Source organism: Anser brachyrhynchus, assembly GCF_964034855.1.
Source record: "Anser brachyrhynchus genome assembly, chromosome: 9".
NCBI lineage: Eukaryota > Metazoa > Chordata > Aves > Anseriformes > Anatidae > Anser > Anser brachyrhynchus.
Genome location: NC_137703.1, coordinates 3703766 through 3723935, shown reverse-complemented (window position 1 = coordinate 3723935; position 20170 = coordinate 3703766). Strand labels below are relative to the sequence as shown.

General features: G+C 40.0%; 1 long non-coding RNA gene across 3 annotated transcripts in view; it reads right to left on the bottom strand.

Moving 5' to 3' along the window:
• Positions 1-480: 480 nt before the first annotated feature.
• Positions 481-20170, bottom strand: part of LOC308199621 — a 54398-nt gene continuing 34708 nt past the window's right edge. For all 3 annotated transcript variants that reach the window (XR_013954744.1, XR_013954745.1, XR_013954746.1), the window contains exon 3: positions 481-19782. This is a non-coding gene — a long non-coding RNA (uncharacterized lncRNA). The remainder of the gene's footprint in view (positions 19783-20170) is intronic.

The window sequence follows — 20170 nt, the reverse complement described above, 5'->3', positions numbered from 1 at the left end:
ATTAATTTTAAAATCCAGAGAGGAAATAATGAATGAAATGTTTGCCTTGCTGTCTGTGTGCCACAATATATGAGGTTTCATCAAAAAACTCAAATATTTTCAGGTAAAGTAATCTCTAGACACTTCCGGAAGCAATTAACATTGTCTGGTTTTCTAAATGCATTCTGCCCATGCCTGTTTGTCATGTGAACTATACAAATATTATTTTCAGGGTTTCTGGTAAAGCAGTGATTGCTTGTTCCAGAGTCACTGAACTGATTGGATAAAGAAAGCTTATAAAATATCTTGGCATTGCCATTTGGATCTAGGACATTTTGCTAGTGAGCATCACTGGGGTCTGAGCTAGGTGAGTCTCTCTCTTGACACCAAATGGGGAAAGAGGGGAGAAGGACAATCCCTCCCGGAAAGGCTGACACACTTGGGCTTTGTCAAGGAAACAATCTTGAATTGTGGCCTATGGCCATTTTTTTTTTCCCCATTCCCTCATCGCTGACCTATAAATACAGGGACAAGGTTGAATATTAGGAAATAAAATACATGAAAAGTTTCTGGAATTTTACTAAAAACAAAAGACAATTAAAAGGTATGACCCATTAGCATAAGCTTAGCAACATCCTTTTTTATTTTCCTTTTTGGACAGAAATTTGCAAGTTGTTTTTTGCCAGTTGCAACAGAGAAGGATCTGATGCTAAAGAAGTACCTAGGTTGTATACTTAAATATTTATTAGTACAAGAAGCAACGTACTGCAATGTTCTGGCTTCGTGTCACATTGGATTCGCTTATGTAGGTACAACCTGTAGGCAGCTGTTACACCTAAGAAACAAATCAGTCAAAGAACTGAAAAACACTAATGCAAACCAGCCCTTGCCAATGATATGCACAGCTTTCTAAAGAGGCTGGTATGTTTTTCCTTTGTGTTCTGCATTTTTACTACATTTTGGAGCTTTAGCAGCTTACAGTGCATGAATTGAATGTGGCTACGTGTCACTTTAGGTGTATGAGAGGCATGTCTGATTTACATATATTTTTATATAATTTAAGTGTTTCTGAGGCATGTGAGCAAAAGCTTTCTAATTCAATTTATTGCCTTGCAAATTTATAGGAATGAGGCAATTATATAAGTTAGTATTTTAATGAGACAAATAAAAATGAGAAAGAAATGTGGTATGATAGAGCAGTACGAAAGAGCAGGGCTTCTAATTGTTCTCAGGCCTAGCTAAGTTCCTAACCCTTTTAATGTTCTCATAATGTTTACTGCAACAAAAGTAGCATCCACTGCTTCAGTATAAGATAATTAAAAAGAAAAAAAAAAATCGGTTCTTCGAATCTCTCTGCATCAGAGAGATTTCTGGCCCACTTTCAGAATTACTGAAAGTAAAAGGAAATTATTCTGTCCAGTATTTTTCTTATAAAGCTCTGCATTCTGGGATTTGTAGGAGCCCATACTCACCACTACAGGAAGAAGTGCCAAAATCTGATATGTAGACTAATAAGGAAAGCCGTGTGATACCTCCATCACCGAGGTTTTCATATGAGGTGACTTAAGATCCTTAAATAAATGGAGTTGATTAAGGTGACACAGAGGCAACTGAGCCACCAGCTCCTCCAGAACAAGGAGAGGAAATAGGTCAGCAAAAGGAGGGCATCACTCCTTCGCTAGCTGTGAACCTCTCCAAGGACAGAAACAGCTGCCAAGATGGTAATGAAGAGGTCCATAACTCGACAGCACTTATTGAGCAGCCACCTCGTCCACAGGTCCAGCTTCCAGATGGTGTGTCTCAGCCCCAGGACCTGAAAGCACACACTGGAGATGACTGGAAGTCAGATGGTCCTACTAGCTGTCAAGTAGAGAAAGTGTCCCCAGGAGATGAGTGGCAGTTTAACAGAGCAGACTAGACAGAATAAATGCAAAAAAATGGAGATAAACAGAGCAGATGTGGAGCAGCCAGCTCATCAGTTTTTCTCTTGTGAAATTTCTATGCTGTAGTTCCAATTAGCTGGGAGAGGAGCAAATTGCCATTCCCATTCAGACTGCCAGGTCTGGGGAAAGAATTGTGCAAAAGATTAAGGAAGATATGTTACAAAGAATGTGAAAAAGAGGCACACCTGCAGGTGGTGTATATTGTCATCTTAATGACTACAAAAACTTTAATTCAGAGATAACAAATCATGGGAAGTGTTTGCTTAGGCTCCACAGTTCTGGATCAGTCTCTTGGTCCCAGTCTCTGCCTCCCTGTGAGCTGCCTGAGCACCAGAATTAGGCAGGTCAGGAGACCTGCACGCCTTGCACACACCCAGCTCTCTTGCCCAGATCTGGGGATGTTTTGACTTGGGTTATGATTTTTACAGGTTAACTCTCTGAGAGAATAGTGCCACCTCTAACCCTTACACAACACCTGGTGAATACCTGCTAGTGTGTTCACAGATGTGGAAACTCCAGTTCTAGGCACTGAGAAATGCCCAAAGCCATTCTTAATGACTTAGCTCCAAATTACTCCTTTCATTTACAAACACACAGTTCTTGAGCAAGATCTTTGGATGTATGTAACCAACAAAGCAGCACTGTCAGGCTGCCTCTTCACTAATCCTTCGTGTCTCAGACCAATATAATCCAATCTTATGGCTTCTTTTCTGGACACATTTAGGCCATCTAATCCATAGTGAGCTTCACGTTACCAGATAATATTAGCCAAGCACCTCTTTTCTTACCATCTTCTGAGGCTACTGTGTCGCTAAATGTAAGGGTTTTGATTCCAGTGTGTGACTCCCAGCCTCCCTTATGTGCACTGTCTGGGACAGCTTCCAAGGAGCAGCAGTTCCAGGATTTACCATGCGTGATGGCAAAAGAAATCTGCAGGCAAAAACCAGGCACTTCTAGGACCTCTCCACAGCAACCGGCATGAAAGACTTGGCCTAAAATCCTGTATTCCTGGTGTGATGCTAGAAAAAAAAATAGTGATCACAGTGCACCCTCTCAGAACAATCCCCTTCTGAATTTCCTGAAGCCTTCGTGGGTCTCCAGGACTTAAAGTAGGCAATGCTGGGTGGGGATGGTGTGTATGTTGAAAAATGTGCATGCAGCTAACGAACCCATCATGGTAAAAGTAACTAAAACAAAGTGCAGAGTAAGGCAAGCTGGGATTTAATGACTTTATGGGCTCAGGCAGAGGCTAGCTATGGCTATAAATGTGGGGGAACAGAAATGTGTGTGTGACAATGCACCAGGAAAAAAAAAAAAAAAGAGGTTAAAGGAATTACATCTTTTAATTGCTACAGAAGATGGAGACCAAACTGATACAAAAATAAGGTGATAGGAAGATAAAGAACAGAAATGGAACCATAAAATTATGAGACAAAATATACTGGCCAACATCAGTTTCTAAAGGGTAAAAAAGGCACAACCAGAATTAGTTTGTTGTCTTCACTGAAAAGAACCCAGAAGGTAAGTGAGGATGTCAGCAATATCCCTTGCCCTCTACCACACAAAAGTGATCTTGGCCAGGCCACTCGGGCACACACCTCTCAGTGCTTCGGAGTACACAAGGGCAATGCTGAGCAGGTCCAACCAGCTGTCTGAGAGACCTTTTTTAAGGTTTTGCATTTTGATATTGAGTTTTGCTATGCTGATTTCCTACAACTCTGTTACTTCTAGCTGAATCTTCTTATATCATATTTCAGCTTAGCTACGAAACATGTTCTGTTAATTGGTTCATTTAATAGATTTCTGTCAAAACCAATTCTTTAAAAGAAAGAATTCCTTTTTTACATTTGAACCTCTTCACCAGGAAGAGCACAAAAATGTAAGCTCAGAGCAGTTCTGGTTACAATGTTCCCCAAGAAAATCATGATATAAGCAACAGAAATTACCATAGCAGAGTTTGTGAAAAGAGTATAAATTCAGTAATATAGGATATTTTTAGTATCACATACATTTGCTATCATGTTCAATCTATGATTTTAGACTGGATCGACAATGCCATTTTAAATGAACTGTCCGTATTTTTATATGTTTTAGAGAATTGCTCTACCAGTTTATGTATTATTTTAAAATAAAAGACTTATGCCTTATGAGTTCAGATGTTCATTATCTCCATACATACAATTATAATGCCTTCTGTGACTTCTGCTTTATAATTTCGCTAATACATCAGAATAGTTTTATATCCTCTAGCTATCAGTAGTAATTTTGAAGCAAAGCTTGAGCATTTACTGGATTATTGCAAAAATCAGAACACCTAAACCCCACAGTATATATAGTAATTTTACACCTCTATGAAGATTTTAGCAATTTGTAGAAAGCCTATATTTATTCTTTAGCATTCAATGCTTTTAAAATCAGATTGATAAAAAATTGTGTCGCTAAAGACTGCATTATCCAATGCATGTATCTGGTAAAAAACATCTGTGTGTATTTTTTTGCAAGAAAAGAGATTTTAGTTGTTGTTTTCTGTTTATTTTTTCCCCCTACTTTCTAATTATTGGGTTAAGTCTGTACAGGGGATTGAGAGAAGGAGGCTCATGTGGTTGGGATTTAGAAGATGTCACAAATTGGAAATCAGCTTTCTGATGATGAGGTATACAGAATAAAAGGCAGGTTTGTAGGGGGAAGAAGAAACCCTTGAAAACTGTGGCAGCTGGGTAAGCTGGGTAGAAATCTTGCTAGGAACTTTTCTCTACTGGTGGGTCACTATTTTATTTTATTTTTTTTTTGACAGTAAATGAAATAGGACTTTTTTCTGCCCCAACTAAGAATATTTCACAATAGTTGCTAGTGTAACAATGAGTAGAAGCATAGACTGATGAGGGAACAAGGGATGTATAATTATCAAAAATTGCTCTTTGGCAAACCAGCTGGGGCAACTGCTGGCTTTAGGTAGCTGATCTTCAAGACTTTTGGAGTTGGATAACTATTTGCATATCAAAAGCTGTAATTTTCTTTGCAAATGAATGGAAATTTCTCTGGCTGAACCCACCTGATTTTTATTGTCTCTAGTAAGACTCTTCAACTATTGGTCTCTAGTATAAACTCCATTTTTTCTTTGGTGTAGGCTTTTTACCCTCAATTAGAGCCTTTTATTTTGAAATAAATGCAAGCCCCTTCCTCCATTTCTCCATGTCACCCTCAAAACTTTGGCTGATCACTATCATATTGCTCCTTGACTTATAAAATATGTTTTGTTGCATGATTACAGTTCAGTAAGCATTTCTGTGCATATTGGGGAGTAGGTAATTATACTCAGTAACACTTTTTCTCATTCTAGAGTAAGAGTTCTAGTAGCAGAGGTTTTCTGAAGGAGGTGCTCTGATAAGATTTTTTTTTTAGTAGCATTTTTGTTAAACAGCACTTATTCTTCTTTATCTATCCCCTTTTAGGAAGGGGAAGGCATGAACAATATGCCTTGTTTGAGGACCTCTTGATTATTTTAAATATAGCTTGAATCTTTGTGGATGCCATGAAAGTCTAGCTAAATGGTCCACATCCAACTAAGTGCTACCTCAGAGGCAACCAGAAAGTTGCTGTCTCTAGGACAGTCTGCAGATGAAGGAAGGCTGGGAAAACTGAACACCTTGAAAAAGTATGTCTTATTATTCAGCAGCTACAGATTTTAAGGTATGGTAAAAAATGCAGAATTATTTTCTTTTAATTCACCGAATTCCTGTGCAGAAATTTAGAGGATGGCTCACAATTTAAAAAAAATGATAATTGTATCCAAATTCCATTAGCTGAGACTATGAGTATGCTCTTTTGTGGCTGTCTTTCTACCCCTGCAAGATTAATCTCTCATGAAAGTGGAGAAAGAAGCCGTATAACTCTTCAGATGCTCATGATCTATTTATTTATTTATCACCTTGATGAAGCAATTAGGATACTGGAGCCTCTGATAAATTTCTTGCTAATGTTACAGTGCTTTGAAGTTTTTTTTTCCTCAGCTGCACACATGCTGCACACCCTTTCTGGCTGGTCTTGTGAGGCTATTAAATGATTTTTCATGAAAATGCCATATTCTTTACGGTTGTCATGTTCACACATATTGATAAGCTGACTAGCTAATCCCCCCCTTTGTCAATTAAATTGAGTGCAAGGGGCGGGGATGAGACGAGCACCATCAGTAACCTGAAATGGGAAATGAAATAAGAGCATGTCGTTTCTGATAGAGCATCATTCATGGGAGCTTGGCTGCCCAAGAGTTTTCCTACACGGAGCTGCATTTGAAGTGAATGTCTCCTCACTCTGGTCTATGAATGACCATGAATTATCTACTAAGCAATGGGAGGGCTCAGTTCCCTGAGTGCTTGATTACATATTTCAGGTGATGTATGCATATGCACCAGCAGTTGGTGGCCTTAATCTTATAGAACGTACTAATTAGATATTCCTTTTCCTGTTGTGTTTGGCAAATAAATTGCTATCATCATTACCACAGACTATGGAAAAAGCCCTGCAAATAGAACATCTGCTTTTAATTAAATACATGCAGAGATATTTCAACACATACCCATTAATCAAGCTTAAACTTTGCTTTTCACTTCTTTTAGTTAGTCAAGCAATTGTTATAAAAAGATGTACTTTTTCTTCTATGCAGCAGTAGTTATAAATTTACAAAACAAAAAAAAAGAACTAGTATCCTGGAAACATTAAAGACTTTTTTCCTATATATTCCCTCACTTGTGCAATTCATTTTAGTCCAATTTTCAAAATGGGTGACCAGATATTTAAGATAACATAGCTAGGGCTGAATGTCTCTAAATCCAACACTTTTAGAGGTTCATCACCGCAAGCATCACTAAGCTCATTGCTGAGGAAAGAACAATTTGCCACTGCCACAGGCAAGTGCAAAGCTGATTTAGGAATCTTGCAAGGAGTCAGAAGAGGGGAGAACTGAAAAATATTTTCTGTCTGCAGCCGTTCTGAGTTTTGTCATGGTTAGCTGAAGAGTCAAAGTTGAAAATGCTTTAAATACCAAAGTGGTTGAATATCTTAAAATTTAGGGTCAAACTGTGCTAATTAGGTAACAATTAATTTTGAGTGACCTCTAGTGGTGTTTTTCCACAGTTTGCCTTCAAATAGATAACTGGGATCCCTATTCATAATGGAATTTCAGGCTCTATATCTAATAGCGTTTTCCCAGCAACAGAGCAAATAGAGTGTAGCTAGATGGGTATGCCACATCATAGGTTTGCTTTTCTGAAAAAAAATCTGATAACCTGTTGGAGAATATCAAAGTGTTCTTTACGTATAATTTTTGTTCATTGATTATTCCGCCTAGTACAGTCGTACATTGCAAGGCACTGCACAATGCATGAGTTCATTGCACAAGGACAAGTGTGCCTGTGCAGTAGTATGACTGATATTCCCCAGAAAATTATATCATTTTCACCAGATGTAGGCACACTGTTATTAGCTTTAATCAAGCCTATATGGGCAATAACAGCTGTGATGATGGCTAGATCCATCTTCCATGGTATTCCTACATGAAGCAGCTATAGCAAAGCCACAGTAGGACTGCAGTCGCAGCTGAGGGTCATGGTCTGTGGACATGCACTGTTCGGAGCTGTGCAGGCTGCAATCTGAAGACCAGAAGAACAGAATTGTGATAGAAAAAAGTGAGGGATTTGCCATCTCTGAATGAGGCTTTACAGCTCTAACAGCCATTAGGGCTTTCAGGCGAGGTAAACCATGTTTTATGACCCTGACATTTGAGAGTGCACTGTCTATCAGTGGGTCAGCTGCACTCACTGGGTCAGATGTCAATGAGCACTTTGCAGTGATTGCATTTACCACATTCCGATGGGAAGGCTAGACAGTTATTAGCTAATTGGCCATACTGTGCACAGAGATCTGTACAAATGTCAGTGGCTCCATTTCTTTCCTGAGCCTTTGTCTCAGCTCTCCCGCACACCTGGGATTCTTCCTTTGGCATGTGAGCAATCCAGATCTCTCACGCCAACAACATAGCTGGTACCCAGAGTGGGGTCACTGGGAGGTGACGTCCTCTGATGAGACATAAGACTAACTAGTAATGACTGAAAAAATCCTATGTGATGGTTTATAAATGTGGCAGAACAAGCCCAGGTGTCAAGTCTCACTCTCCAAGAGAGATGTGCATATGCATATTAATACCTATACATTTTAAAGTGGTTTGGGAAGAGGCTGCAGAGACAGCCTGGGTTTGCCTGGGATGGTGTCCCACACACACAAAGAAAATATAAATAGATATTAAATCACAGGAAGGTCAAATTATTTTTTCAAGATAATACTGTGCAAAGATAGAGACTGTGGGAGCAATCTGATGCTCAGGCTCCCTGCACGGCTGTACCTAATTGCACGAGGTGGGGCTTTATGTTAGCTAAGTGCAAGTTTTGGTTAAATGAGGCAAATCTTATCTTTTCAAATGCTCCATAACACCAGCCAGGCAAAAAATTGATCCCTTCCACTTGTGCTAAGTTCTTGTCTTGGGGTGAATGTTGAAGCACATCCCAAGCAGAAATGCTCAGTGTTTGTTCTGTAAGCATCAGGGGCAGTAAAGCATGTCTTGTGTATGCCAAGGACTTCAAAATCAACAACCAAGTAATCATGGACTGTAAAGATTTACTGTGTTCACAATTACAATCCCATAGCCCCCTGAAAATTCACAGTAAAATGTATGAGTTAGTTCTGATGTACAGATTTGAAGACTTTAAATTTGCACAGGTACTGATGCTGGCTTTAGCAAACATAAATAAATATTCAAATATCTTCCTCAAAATGCACTAGATCTGTAGGACCAAATGTGACCTGTCATGTCAATATTAATTTTCATGAATGGTCTTGAGTTAATGTGAGATGCAGAGAAGTCACGTTTTATCTGCTTGCCCTGTGTGGAGTGCTTTCTGATCAAGATTCTTGATCAAATTGTAACTGACTGACAGTTTCCTTCACCAAAAAGATTTAAGTCCAAAGCCACTGTTAGAATATATGACATAATTATTCTGCCTAATGGAAAAACATTCATTTTGATAGCAGTCTTAAATTACTGCTGCCTTAAAGGCAAATGCTTTAGTATATTAAGGATTTGGAAACTGGCTGATTAGTGGTGTAAATCTTGAGCAGGGAGGGCAAGGAAAGCTTGTATTTGAACCTTTATTTAATTCATCATTGAACAACTTGTAAGTATTTAATTCTCTATTTATTTTTTAATTTTATGCATACATGTCCTGCTTGTCTTATGGTCTGAATTTACATGTTTCTCATGTAATTAAAAATATTTTAGCGCTTTTATTTCAGAGATATAAAGAGATACAAAATAGGACTTTATGAACAACGCAACTGGTTTTAATAAATACCAGAAAAATGATATTTTTAATCTTCTTAAGGTGGAAGTATTCCTACAATTAAATTTGGCCCCGTGAGGTAAAAGGTTAGTTATTTTAAGAATAGATTTATTAATTGATAGTTATTTCCTAATAATTATCCTGCTTATTTTTAAAATCACTGGGAGAGTGTCTGTAAATTACTGTCTAGGCCCTAGGACAAAGTTGTGATCCTTTCAAAACACACAAGAGAAAAAAAAAAGTCTCTATACCTTTTGGGCAATACAAAAGTAATTTGAGCTCTTTCTCGAGAATCTCATTGCTCTCAAAAGACTTTTACTTACAGTCGATGGTTAACTTTGGTGTGACATGCGAGTGCACACTTAGTTCTGTGGCTATCTGCTCCCTGTGCCACAAAGGGAGAATCACAGTTAAGTACAGGAGCAGAAACTCTTCAAGTGCAATTACAGCTTCCAGGGCAAGGCAGGGTAGCTCAGAATCAAATTTATCCATCAAGGGAGAGTAAGCTGTGCTTCGGTGGTGCTGACTACAGACAAATGGCAGAAATGGGCATGAGGAGCACACACAGGGAGCTTAGTTAAAAAAAAAAAAAAAATAGAAAGAAAGAACTTTTCAGACTTCCAGGCTATAGGAACACCACGGAATTACAGAAAACTGATTTGTATAGCTCCAGCAGGCCAGCATAGCCTTTGCAGATGGACTTTTCTAAGAATCAGGCAACATCACCGTCCAACTGTGGTGGACAGGGTTCTCTATGCAGGCTGTTAGACTACCAAGCTGCTAAATCTGTCCTCGAGGTATAAAATAAATGACGAGTCATTATGGTTTTTGTGTGGACAACCAAACTTTCTGCATCCCTTGAAACAAGTCTTCCTTTTCAGCCTAAATCAGAAGTGACTGCACAGGAAGCAGTGGAGGTTATATTAGAGCACAAGGAATATATAGGAATTTTCAGTGATTCTATCCTAATCTGGTATGTGGTGAAGAAGGAAATCTGGAGATATACTAAGTTGGGAAAGTGTTCTCTCTCATGTTTATCCACTTCTCTTAGGTTGGACACTTCTCGGGAAGCACATAATCTGAATCTCTTGTTTTCAGTTCAGTTATGACCTAAGCTTGCAGCAGTACGATGGGCTCAGTTGAATCTCTGGGCTTTCTTAGGATCCAAGATGATAGCTTTTCAGTAAATAAAGTGGACTTTGGAACTGCTTCTTCACAAAGATTTCTACTGTCTTCTCTCTCTGTTTTCTGGGGATTTTTTTCATTTTATTTTATTTTATTTTTTTTATTCATCAGAAAAATAGCAATGAAAGAAGGATTTAAAAAAGCATTCTTAGATAAAATAGCTACATATCACAGACTTTCCAGTTAAATGAAAACAGAGAAATATTTTGGAGCCCTCTTGTTCTTGAATAGTATATTATGCAAATGCTGTAGAAAATACAAATATGTAAAGGAATTTTTGCTTACCAATAAACTTACAGTTTAATGATTTACATTGTAGTTGCAATTCTCAGGCTTTCTGCAAGGCAGTGAGATGGATTCTTAAGTCCCTATAAAGCTGCTGCAAAACATTGTGTGTCTACCACAAATTCGGGAATAGAACAATTTAAGTCACATCTCAGAAACCCACTGGAAACTCTGAATTTTTGGCACACTTCAAATGACTGTGCTTGTTGTTATGGTAATTCTATGAAAAAGTCTCTCAGAAATCAATTTGTTGTTTGCATATAATTCCCCAAACTGAGAGAGAAGCTGCTGGACGTTGGGTGGATGAAGGAGCTGCCACTCGAGAAGCTGTTGAGCTCAATTTAAACCCACAAAATGTACCAGCTTTTAAAAATCAGTGGGCTTGATCGCACCATGCCCAGAGGCTGGGAAGGAGTGAAGATGCTAATGGCACAGCTTGGACTACCTCAAAGCTTATCACACAGTTTCTTTTAGAAAGAGTTTCTTTTAGAAACTGTGATATACCAAGCCTGCTAAGGGAAGGAGCACAGCCTGCATTTACTGTAGGACATATAGAGGAGGCTGTTGGTACCCTCAGATGTGAGCTGCTAAACTCTAAAAATTAGACAAAACTTGTAGCTAGGTTAGAAAGCAACACCAATGGGAAAAGAAAGAGTTAAAGTCAAATTTAGCAACCCGAAAGCTATGCTGAAGAAAAAGTGCTCAGAACATTTACATTTCTTACAGGTATAACTGTACTGAACACGGGAAAATAAACCATGGAAAAACAATAGCAGGGGTTGGAAGAGTGGGTATGGAAGTCCACGTGTGAGTTGCACTCAGTGTACCCATGAAAAATCCCCAAGCCATGGGATTTTCTTATAAAACTGGCAGAGGGAATAGAGTTTTCCAAACTGCACTTGTCCAAAGCCTGGCAGCAACACAGAAATAAGAATGTAAAAAAAAATAATAATAATAATACCAATTCTGACTGAATTCACACATACGTACGTGCCTATTGAAGTATGAAAGATTACCCTGGGGGGGAACCAGTTACCTGCAGGATTTCAAAGAAGAACGGATTGAGTCCTGCAGAGAATAAATAGTATTTTCTGGTTTTTGGATGACACACTAATACCTGGGAGGAATTCAGAAGAATATTTACAAAACCTTGAGGAAATTCCAACGGGTTACAAAGCTATGCTTTAAAATGGACAAAAATAAGCTTGTGGGTGTGGGATTTTTTTCCCCTCCTCCCTAAAACCAGGTTCTTTACCCAAGCTTCAGGAATAAAACATTTATAAAATAAAAAGTATGGAGTATGCATGTGTACTTCAATGTTGCACAGTTTATATTGTTTTTCAGCAGTACCGGGGAAGAGTAAAGATAAAAAAAAAAAAAAACAATAGTAAAAAGTTGCTCTTGGTGCCAAGATGGGACCAAGGTGGCATTTGAGCACCCTGTAGCCTGTGGGACCAAGGGGAGGAGAAATTTCTGTCAGTGCCTTCACACTGTACATCTCCTGTGTGCTTGGCTGGACTCCCAGCCGATTCCTCTGGTGGCAGCGTTTGTTAGAGAGGAGTTTACTGAAAATATCTGCATGGCTCTCCTGGGGGATGCGGTGGCCCCAGGGACACTTGTGTGCACTTCTGCCTGGGCCCCATCCAAAGCCCTCTGCTTTGGGGGGCCAAAATTAGCTCCTGGGGGCCACCACAGGCCTTTGGCTGTGGCCCTTCATGCCCCGGGCCCACAGGGGCCTGAGAGGCCTGCACGGCGCAACTGCCAGCACAGCCCTGTGCTCCTGGCCTTCAGCTTAGCAACTGGAAGGAAAAGAAAACGTTATTGTCCTCGGTTAATTGCTTCTTTGTACCAGAATACTCTTCAAAGACACTTTAGTCTCAAGTGCATCTTAGCAAAGAAAAACCCATATTACTGATTTAAAAACCCCCTATTTCCAACAACCCAGATGAATGAGTTCCATATAATAGAATATTCTCCACCAAGCGTCTCACAAGCAAAAATGGGATGTGGAATTAGTTTGGGGTTTGGGTGGGATTTTTTTTTTTCTGTTGTTTTTTAAAGTGCTGTTTTAATGAGGTGTTTAGTTTAGCACATTTGGCTCCTCCAAATTACCTCAAGGGGATTCATATGTTAACGAACTACACAGCTGTTGTTTGTGAAACCAGCCTAGCACAAGCAGAGCATGTTGTGCAAAGATTTAAATGCTCTGTTGGAGAGGTCACTGCACTCCTTTGTCTGCTATCAGTTATTAATAATGACGCTACTACTTAATTTTAAACACCAAGTTAAAATTTTTTTTCAGCACCAAATACATTCCAGATAGGTTGGGATGGTTTTGAATGCTTAGGTGGAGATACAAAAGTTGAAATCAAAGGATGACCTGATTTTATGCAACTGCTGAAATGTTTTGGGGTGGGGAAGATTGGCAATGAGGTTACAGGCTTTAACGGTGGTGGCCTGAAGAGGCTGTGGTGAGCAGAGCTAACGTTTGCAAGGATAATTGTTGTATAAACATCCCCTGATATGCTTCAAAAGCTTTAATTCTGAATTTCTTAAATTAGGCAGGCTTTGCTCCTGGCAAGCAATAAACTGTTTTCATTTTAGAGATGTCACTTTACATTTAAGGAAATTAATAACTGGGAAAGAAAAAAAAATCCCGTTTGGTAAATAAGTGCAAAGAATCTATTTCTCTTATTTTCAAGTATCCAATTAAAATCAACAGGACTCCTCACTGAACAACCCCCAGATTTTTAAGGGCCAGCGTGACAGAATTTATACGCTGGAGGAGGAATCCCGGTCTCCACCATCGCACGGGAGCTGTGCTGGCCAAGGGATGTGCTGGCAACGCTCGGCTGCCCCTGGAGCATGCCTGGCTGCCGTGGACGTGATACGGCACTGGAAGCCCCCTGGGCATCAGGTTGTCCCCAGGCCTTGGACTAGGGACTGCTACATCCCAGGCTACTCACACACAACACATCTCTCGCAGTTCTGGCTCACAGATAATTTAATAATTTAAATATTTGGGTTTGATTTCCTTCGTGTGCTTTATCACTGAAAATAAGTTCCGTGATTAAGTGCTAACATCAGAGCAACCTCTGCCGGCTGGTGGAGACAGAGCTCTTCTCTTAGCAGCATAACACATTAAAAGAAGATTTGATTTTGATATGTCTGCTGCTCAATCTAGGCTTTTATTCTCCCTCAAAACCATTAGTATTTAAGTACAAGAAATGATATTTTGCCTAGAACTTAGGTAGAATATAAAATAAATGCACAACGGGAGCTTTGCCAAGTTTTAAGAACTCCATATTGGCACTGCAGTGCTGACAGCAGCAGCTTCTGGCAAAGTGAATGCAAACACAGAGAGACTTCCTTGAAAACAAAACAAGTATCTTCTTCACGGCCTCCACGACACAATTCTGACAATATAATTAAGTTCAAAGAACAAAGCCTTTGCCTGGCTGAAGACAGAGGCTACCAACTATCGTTTAGTTTTCTTTGGAAATTATCTTTCAGAAAGATCTGGTCTTCCTCAAAGAGCCCTTCTAAAAAGAAAGCAATCCATTTTAGGGCAAAAACTAATAATGTTTTAAAAATGTCCTTCTATTACTATTTTACAGATGGGAAACTGAGGCACAGAGTGTCCCTGAGACCCAGCTCTCCCAGATTATTTGGCTTGGAAATAACATTGAGGATCAGGGCAAGCTCACAGCCATTTGGAGGCACTGTCCATTTTTAAGACTTTGGGTCACTTTCCATCCTATGCCAGTGCAACTACCTGACAATGACGACCGGGATGACAGTTAATGTCACCTACAGTATCTGCATATCTAATGGTCATCTGTCCCCAAGGAAGAGGCTTAAAGTCTTCAGTTCATTTAACACAGGCTATTGAAAATTATCTATGCACAAGCTTTTTACTTAAGCACATAAGCTGTATGTGAACTAGTAAACTGGATTTCTAAAGTTATATTCACGATTTCCAGTTAGCCAGCCCCTCTTCTGAGCACTCGTTGAATGGGGATATACTGAAAGTGTGGGATTTTACTTTATCTTTTGGTGTTATCTCTATATAATGGAAATGTGCTGACAGAATGTTTTTAGGACTTTATGATTACTCAATGCAAAGACACTTGTGCTGTAGCGAATAAGAGGCTGTTTCCTTGCACAGCATGGAAGTAGAATGACTGCCAAATGGGAATGAAGTCACCTTCCATTTCAGGCTTATTTATCTAAAAAAGATGAGTTTTCCTGTGGATTTGGATTTGCCACGCATGTTGGCTAGGAAACGGTTGAGAAACCCAACATTTCTGGAAGGTGGGGAGCTTGGAAGTACATTTACACCCCTTTGCCAATTGTTTAGCCCAGCCAGTCATATTTAGCTGCTGAGAAATCATCTCCTTCAGAAGATAAGCCTTGTGCCCATTGTAGCTTTGCAGCTCCGGTAGTGTTATGGCTATCTCCTAGGACATGACAGGCCTTTCATTGGGAGCTAGGAAGAGCCAGGTTGGTAATGGGCCAGCAGAAACCACTGATGATTCCAGGACCTCCAGATACTTCATCTTGTACATTTACGGATTTCCCAAAATATATATTGTCAGAGATTAAAGGTTCAGGAGGTCAAGGATGGATGGAGGTGTGTGTGTTCAGTTAGATCACCAACATACCTAAAAGTAGAAACCCCTAGCCAAGAGAGAAGGATATAAATATTTAAGCCACAAAATTAAATGGTTTCTTTTTTTTAAGTAATTAGAAATTGTATTGATATTTCTATTGATAAAGCAAGCTAAAAGCTAATGACATCAGAAGACTTACAAACCCTACAGAACTTTGTAAAGTTCTTCAGATGAGAAGATATATAGTGAGAAAGGTGCAAAGTCTTCTCAATTACGGTCATTTTACCTATACAAACATCTTTTCATTTACATGAGTAAACATTGACTTCTAAGACAGTTGTTAGACCCTTGTACTTAAATACTAGTAGCTCACTGATGCGTCACCACTGAGGTAGAGTGTCATTTTTGATAAAAAACAACTCTTTTTTGTATCAAAATAGAATTATTGTGCAGCAATTTAATGACATAGTTCTTCCTCTTTATGAGCTCCGAAAATATCTCATTAAGAGTTTCACAAATTACGACAATGACTTATGCTGACATACTCATTTGTTCTCATCTCTGAATATAATCTGCTTGACAGCGTTAATAGAACAAAGCAGGGATTTCCCAGACCGTGATTCAGCACAAGCTTCACTCCAACACCTTGACATTATCTCCGGCCCCAGCGTTTGATTAGGCCAAGGTATGAGATGCACTTCAGACAAGCTCAGCTGAGAGCTGTGCACGCCACGCGGTGCTAGCATGAGAAAGCTGTTGAAATGTTTTTCCTTCTCTCTCAGATCTACTATTTCAGCACTCTTCACCATCTGGTGAAACACTTCAAAGAAGAAAACTGTCTTGCAATGTCTAATTTTGCCATGTTTTTGGAACATTATTTTGATGATCTTTGTGTCATTTAAGTATGATTACTTGTCCTCCAAGGCTTTTCCTGTTTACACTTAAATAGTGTTGGAGCATATCCAGACACACTTTAAATGAAATGGTAGAAAATACTACATTTTTGTTATAATAGCTTAAAAGCATCATTTACAGTTTGGGAACGTAGCTAGCACTTTGCATTCTGGTAGGGTTTTTTTGTTTGGTTTTGTTTTGTTTTGATCTTATTGTAGTAGTAGATAAATAAAATGAATTAAACAAGCATAATTACCAGTTAAGTTTTACAAAATACCAAAGAAATGGAGGGCCTAATTCAAAAGGGTGGTAATGGTGTAAATAATTAAGTCAAATTGTTTTCATTTTCATGCCGCATATTGTTTCCTTCAGCCTGTAATAGTACAAGGCAAAGTATACGCAGTGCTAGAGCTAGACAAATAATAGATAAATTTATTCATAAACACTTTGTGGATTTGTAATTAGAAGTTCACTGCAGCAGCTTTCACTAGTCTTTATTTTTTTGATCCAGTTTCTGTAAATATTTGCATGATTAAGTTTCTGCTTAGAGAACGCCGACCGGCGCAGAACACACCACAGAAGAGCTGTGAAACCATCTTCGCCTCTTGGCTGAAGCTGCAACCAGGTCCCCAGCAGCTCCATCGCCCAGGTCTGCATCCCCAGCATGGACTGGACCAGCATGGTCCTTTGCCTACTGGATCAGCCACCCTGTGCCTGGCGGAGGGTGTGAGGTGATGGGCTGGTGTGAAATGGGTTTCCCTCTTTTCATTGCTAAAAACCCCAGCCAGAGCTTTTCCAACCAGCAGATGCTAATGACCTGGCAGATGTTACCGTCAAACCCACTGGACCTTGGGGCTCCTGCAGTGATTTCTGCCAGCCAGTGGAGACTGGCAAATGAAGTGACTGTGCAGGGTGAGGGCAGCACCTCATACAAGACGTGAGAACGATCAGTGCCCACAGAGCAGGGGGCTGACACATGGCATCGCTTCAGCTCAGTGCTGGTCTATCCTCAATGACCGCGTTTCGATGAAGAGCTGTGATAACGTGGGGAGGACACGAGCCCAGAAGATCCCTTGGGGGTCATTGCATACCATGGCAAGCCTTCGATCGCTGGGTAATGATACTGAAAAGAGTATTTAGAGCAAGCACCAGCAGGTCCTGGGCTTGAACCTGTTTTCGGAACTACCTCTTGGTTTATTTTAAGTATAAATATATTAAAATTAAAGTTTTGAAAATGTGAAGACACAGAGAAAGGTTAAACCTACTGGGTACATTTGCCATTCAGCATGCTCTATATGCAATTGCTTTTAATGAAATTAGAGACAACACTAGGATTACCTGTATTTCCTCGGGTTAGGGGTCCTTATTCTTCCCCTGACGCATCCACGCAGATCCTATTATTGCTACTAAGCCATAATGTGAGCAGCAGAAAAGATAGTACTGTCTGCAGCTCTTGCTCATGGGTAGCCCATGCACATTGGTACCTTGATAATCGCGTAAGCACGGCATGCAGCACCGGGCTGATGGTCTTGTGCCTGTGCCCAGCCCCAGGGAAGGATTTGTCATTGACCGATAGACTAAAAAGAGTAGGGCTGGGGTCCGAACGAGGGGGACATTTGAGGAGGTCTGCTAATTCACTGCTTGTTCCTTCAGCAGCCCGAGGGAGCTGCAAAATACGTGGTGCTTTCCTTCACCTCTCGCTGCAGCGGAGCACAGCTTCTGCATAGCACTACTGGCCTCTGCTGCCAGCACAGGAGAGGAGGCGAGGAAAAAAATTGTGTGGGGACTTCCCACCTCTCTGCTTCTCCACAGGGCCTCCTGATCCCTGCACATGAGCTGGAAGAAAAGCAATCTTTCATCTTTACCTTATTTCCATGCTTACAAATAAAGGTCAAGGCTCCTGTGCTGTAGTCAGTGCTGTACCAGCTTTAAACAACCACCCTGAAATGTGATTGTAATTAGTTTCCTTTCAATCTTGATGTGAAGAGTGATCTTAAAATGCCAGGGCTGTAGCAGTGCATATGATTAACAGGCACAGAGAAAGGCAGTCTATGGAAAAATATGGATAGAAATGAACAAAATGCAAATGTTGCACTGCTTTAAATTTTATTATCCTCTCAGCTCTTCATAAAATACTGTAGACATCGTTTGATTATATTTTTAGTCTAGGGAATTAATTTTTAACTAGGGAACTCATTTCTGCCTTATGATTACTCTTCTCTGCAATGGCCTGTAGGTCTGAACTAAAAAATCACAGTTTTAATTGAGCTAATGATGCCCAGAACTCATATTAATCTCACTTATGTGTGTGTCATGCCATGCAATATGTGCTATAGCTGCCGGCAACGTGTGCATCTTTTCATACCAATGATTTCTGCAGGAGACCAAGGGTGTAAATCCCGGCTGGGTGTGGGACTGCATCCTGCTATTGTCACCACCCAGCACACTCCTTGGAGGTGGCTGATGCCTGGGCAGCAAGTGGAGGGGAAGGAAAAATGGCAGAATCAGTGACATTTCATAATCACCTCTCTGATTCCACGCCAGCTCTTTCAAGAGCTTTTAATATGTGCATTGTTTTGCTTGTGAAACAATCAGGCCGTATCTTCTATCTGAGAAAACAGAGTTTTTTTTTTTTTTTTCTTTTTTTCCAGTGGATAAGAAAATTCACTTTATCAAGATATAGGTCAGTAAAAAATGTTGAAGAACAAAAAAGAACAGAAACTTGAAGGTCATGGTAGAGACCCAGAGGATTTGTCTCTATCCTGAGATAAAACTAAGAGTCCTGGAAGGAGGAGCACTGCCCAACACTCTCTGGGTGTCTGTCACTCACACGGTCCATAGGCCAGCTCTTCCTGCAGCATCACAGCCCAGACCATTACCGTCTGAGTCAGAAATGCACACCTGTACCTACCCAAACACCACCTGGATTGGCCTCTCCTCCAAATAATTTGAACTGAGACACCACTTGGCGGTGCTGGGTTGATAGTCGGACTTGATCTTAGAGGTCTTTTCGAACCTAAATGATTCTGGGACTCGAAGAACGGCATCGTATACCGATGCTAGTGAGGCAGTCTCCATACGCACAGTATGGAGCAGTGAACATTTGGAGAGCACAGCTCTACATGCTCACCGAATCCCACACCCCCCCTCCCACCGTCTGGGGCTTTAACTCTCTGCGCTAGAATCCATATTAAACAGAACGGTGAAATTCCAATTGTTTGTTGTCAAAAAGTTTCTGTTTTGTGATGGAAGATGTGACCTTTCTTGCCGGCAAGAGTCTTTTCTGATTGATTAGTAAACATGAGGTAAAATGCGGGAGCACGCCAGCGTTAACTCGATACTGCCACAGGCTCTGTGCATCAAATATTTTTGCTTTATTTTGAACATCCTGTTAATGAGAAAAATATTTTAATCAAAGAAACGTGTTTCCTCCAATTCTCTCCAAAGTGTTATTTGCTGCTTCAGAATGACATGCTCAATTATATCTTATTCCTAATTTAGAAAAAAAAAAAAAAAAAAGCTTCAAAAAATTATTAAGTAAGCCTCTTAACAACTTTTAAGCAATATCTAGTATTAATTATTTAATCTTTTTTTTTTTTTTTCTTTTTTTTCCACCAGGTGAGAAGAGAACAGCACACTTGCTCCGTGTATGTATGCCTTTTCACAAAACACCTTGGCACACAGGACCATGCTCTCAAAGCGAGCACAAGGTATGGTGCTTCTGCAGATGCAGATAGGCAGAAACTTTTTCTTAAAAGCCACTGGAGAGGTGGTGTGGCTTTGCCATATGTTATAGCACATCAGTAAATGGCTGGTAAAGGATCAAACCCAGGCCGAGTACAAGAGGGACGTGCAAATGCTGCAGAGCACAGCCCAAATG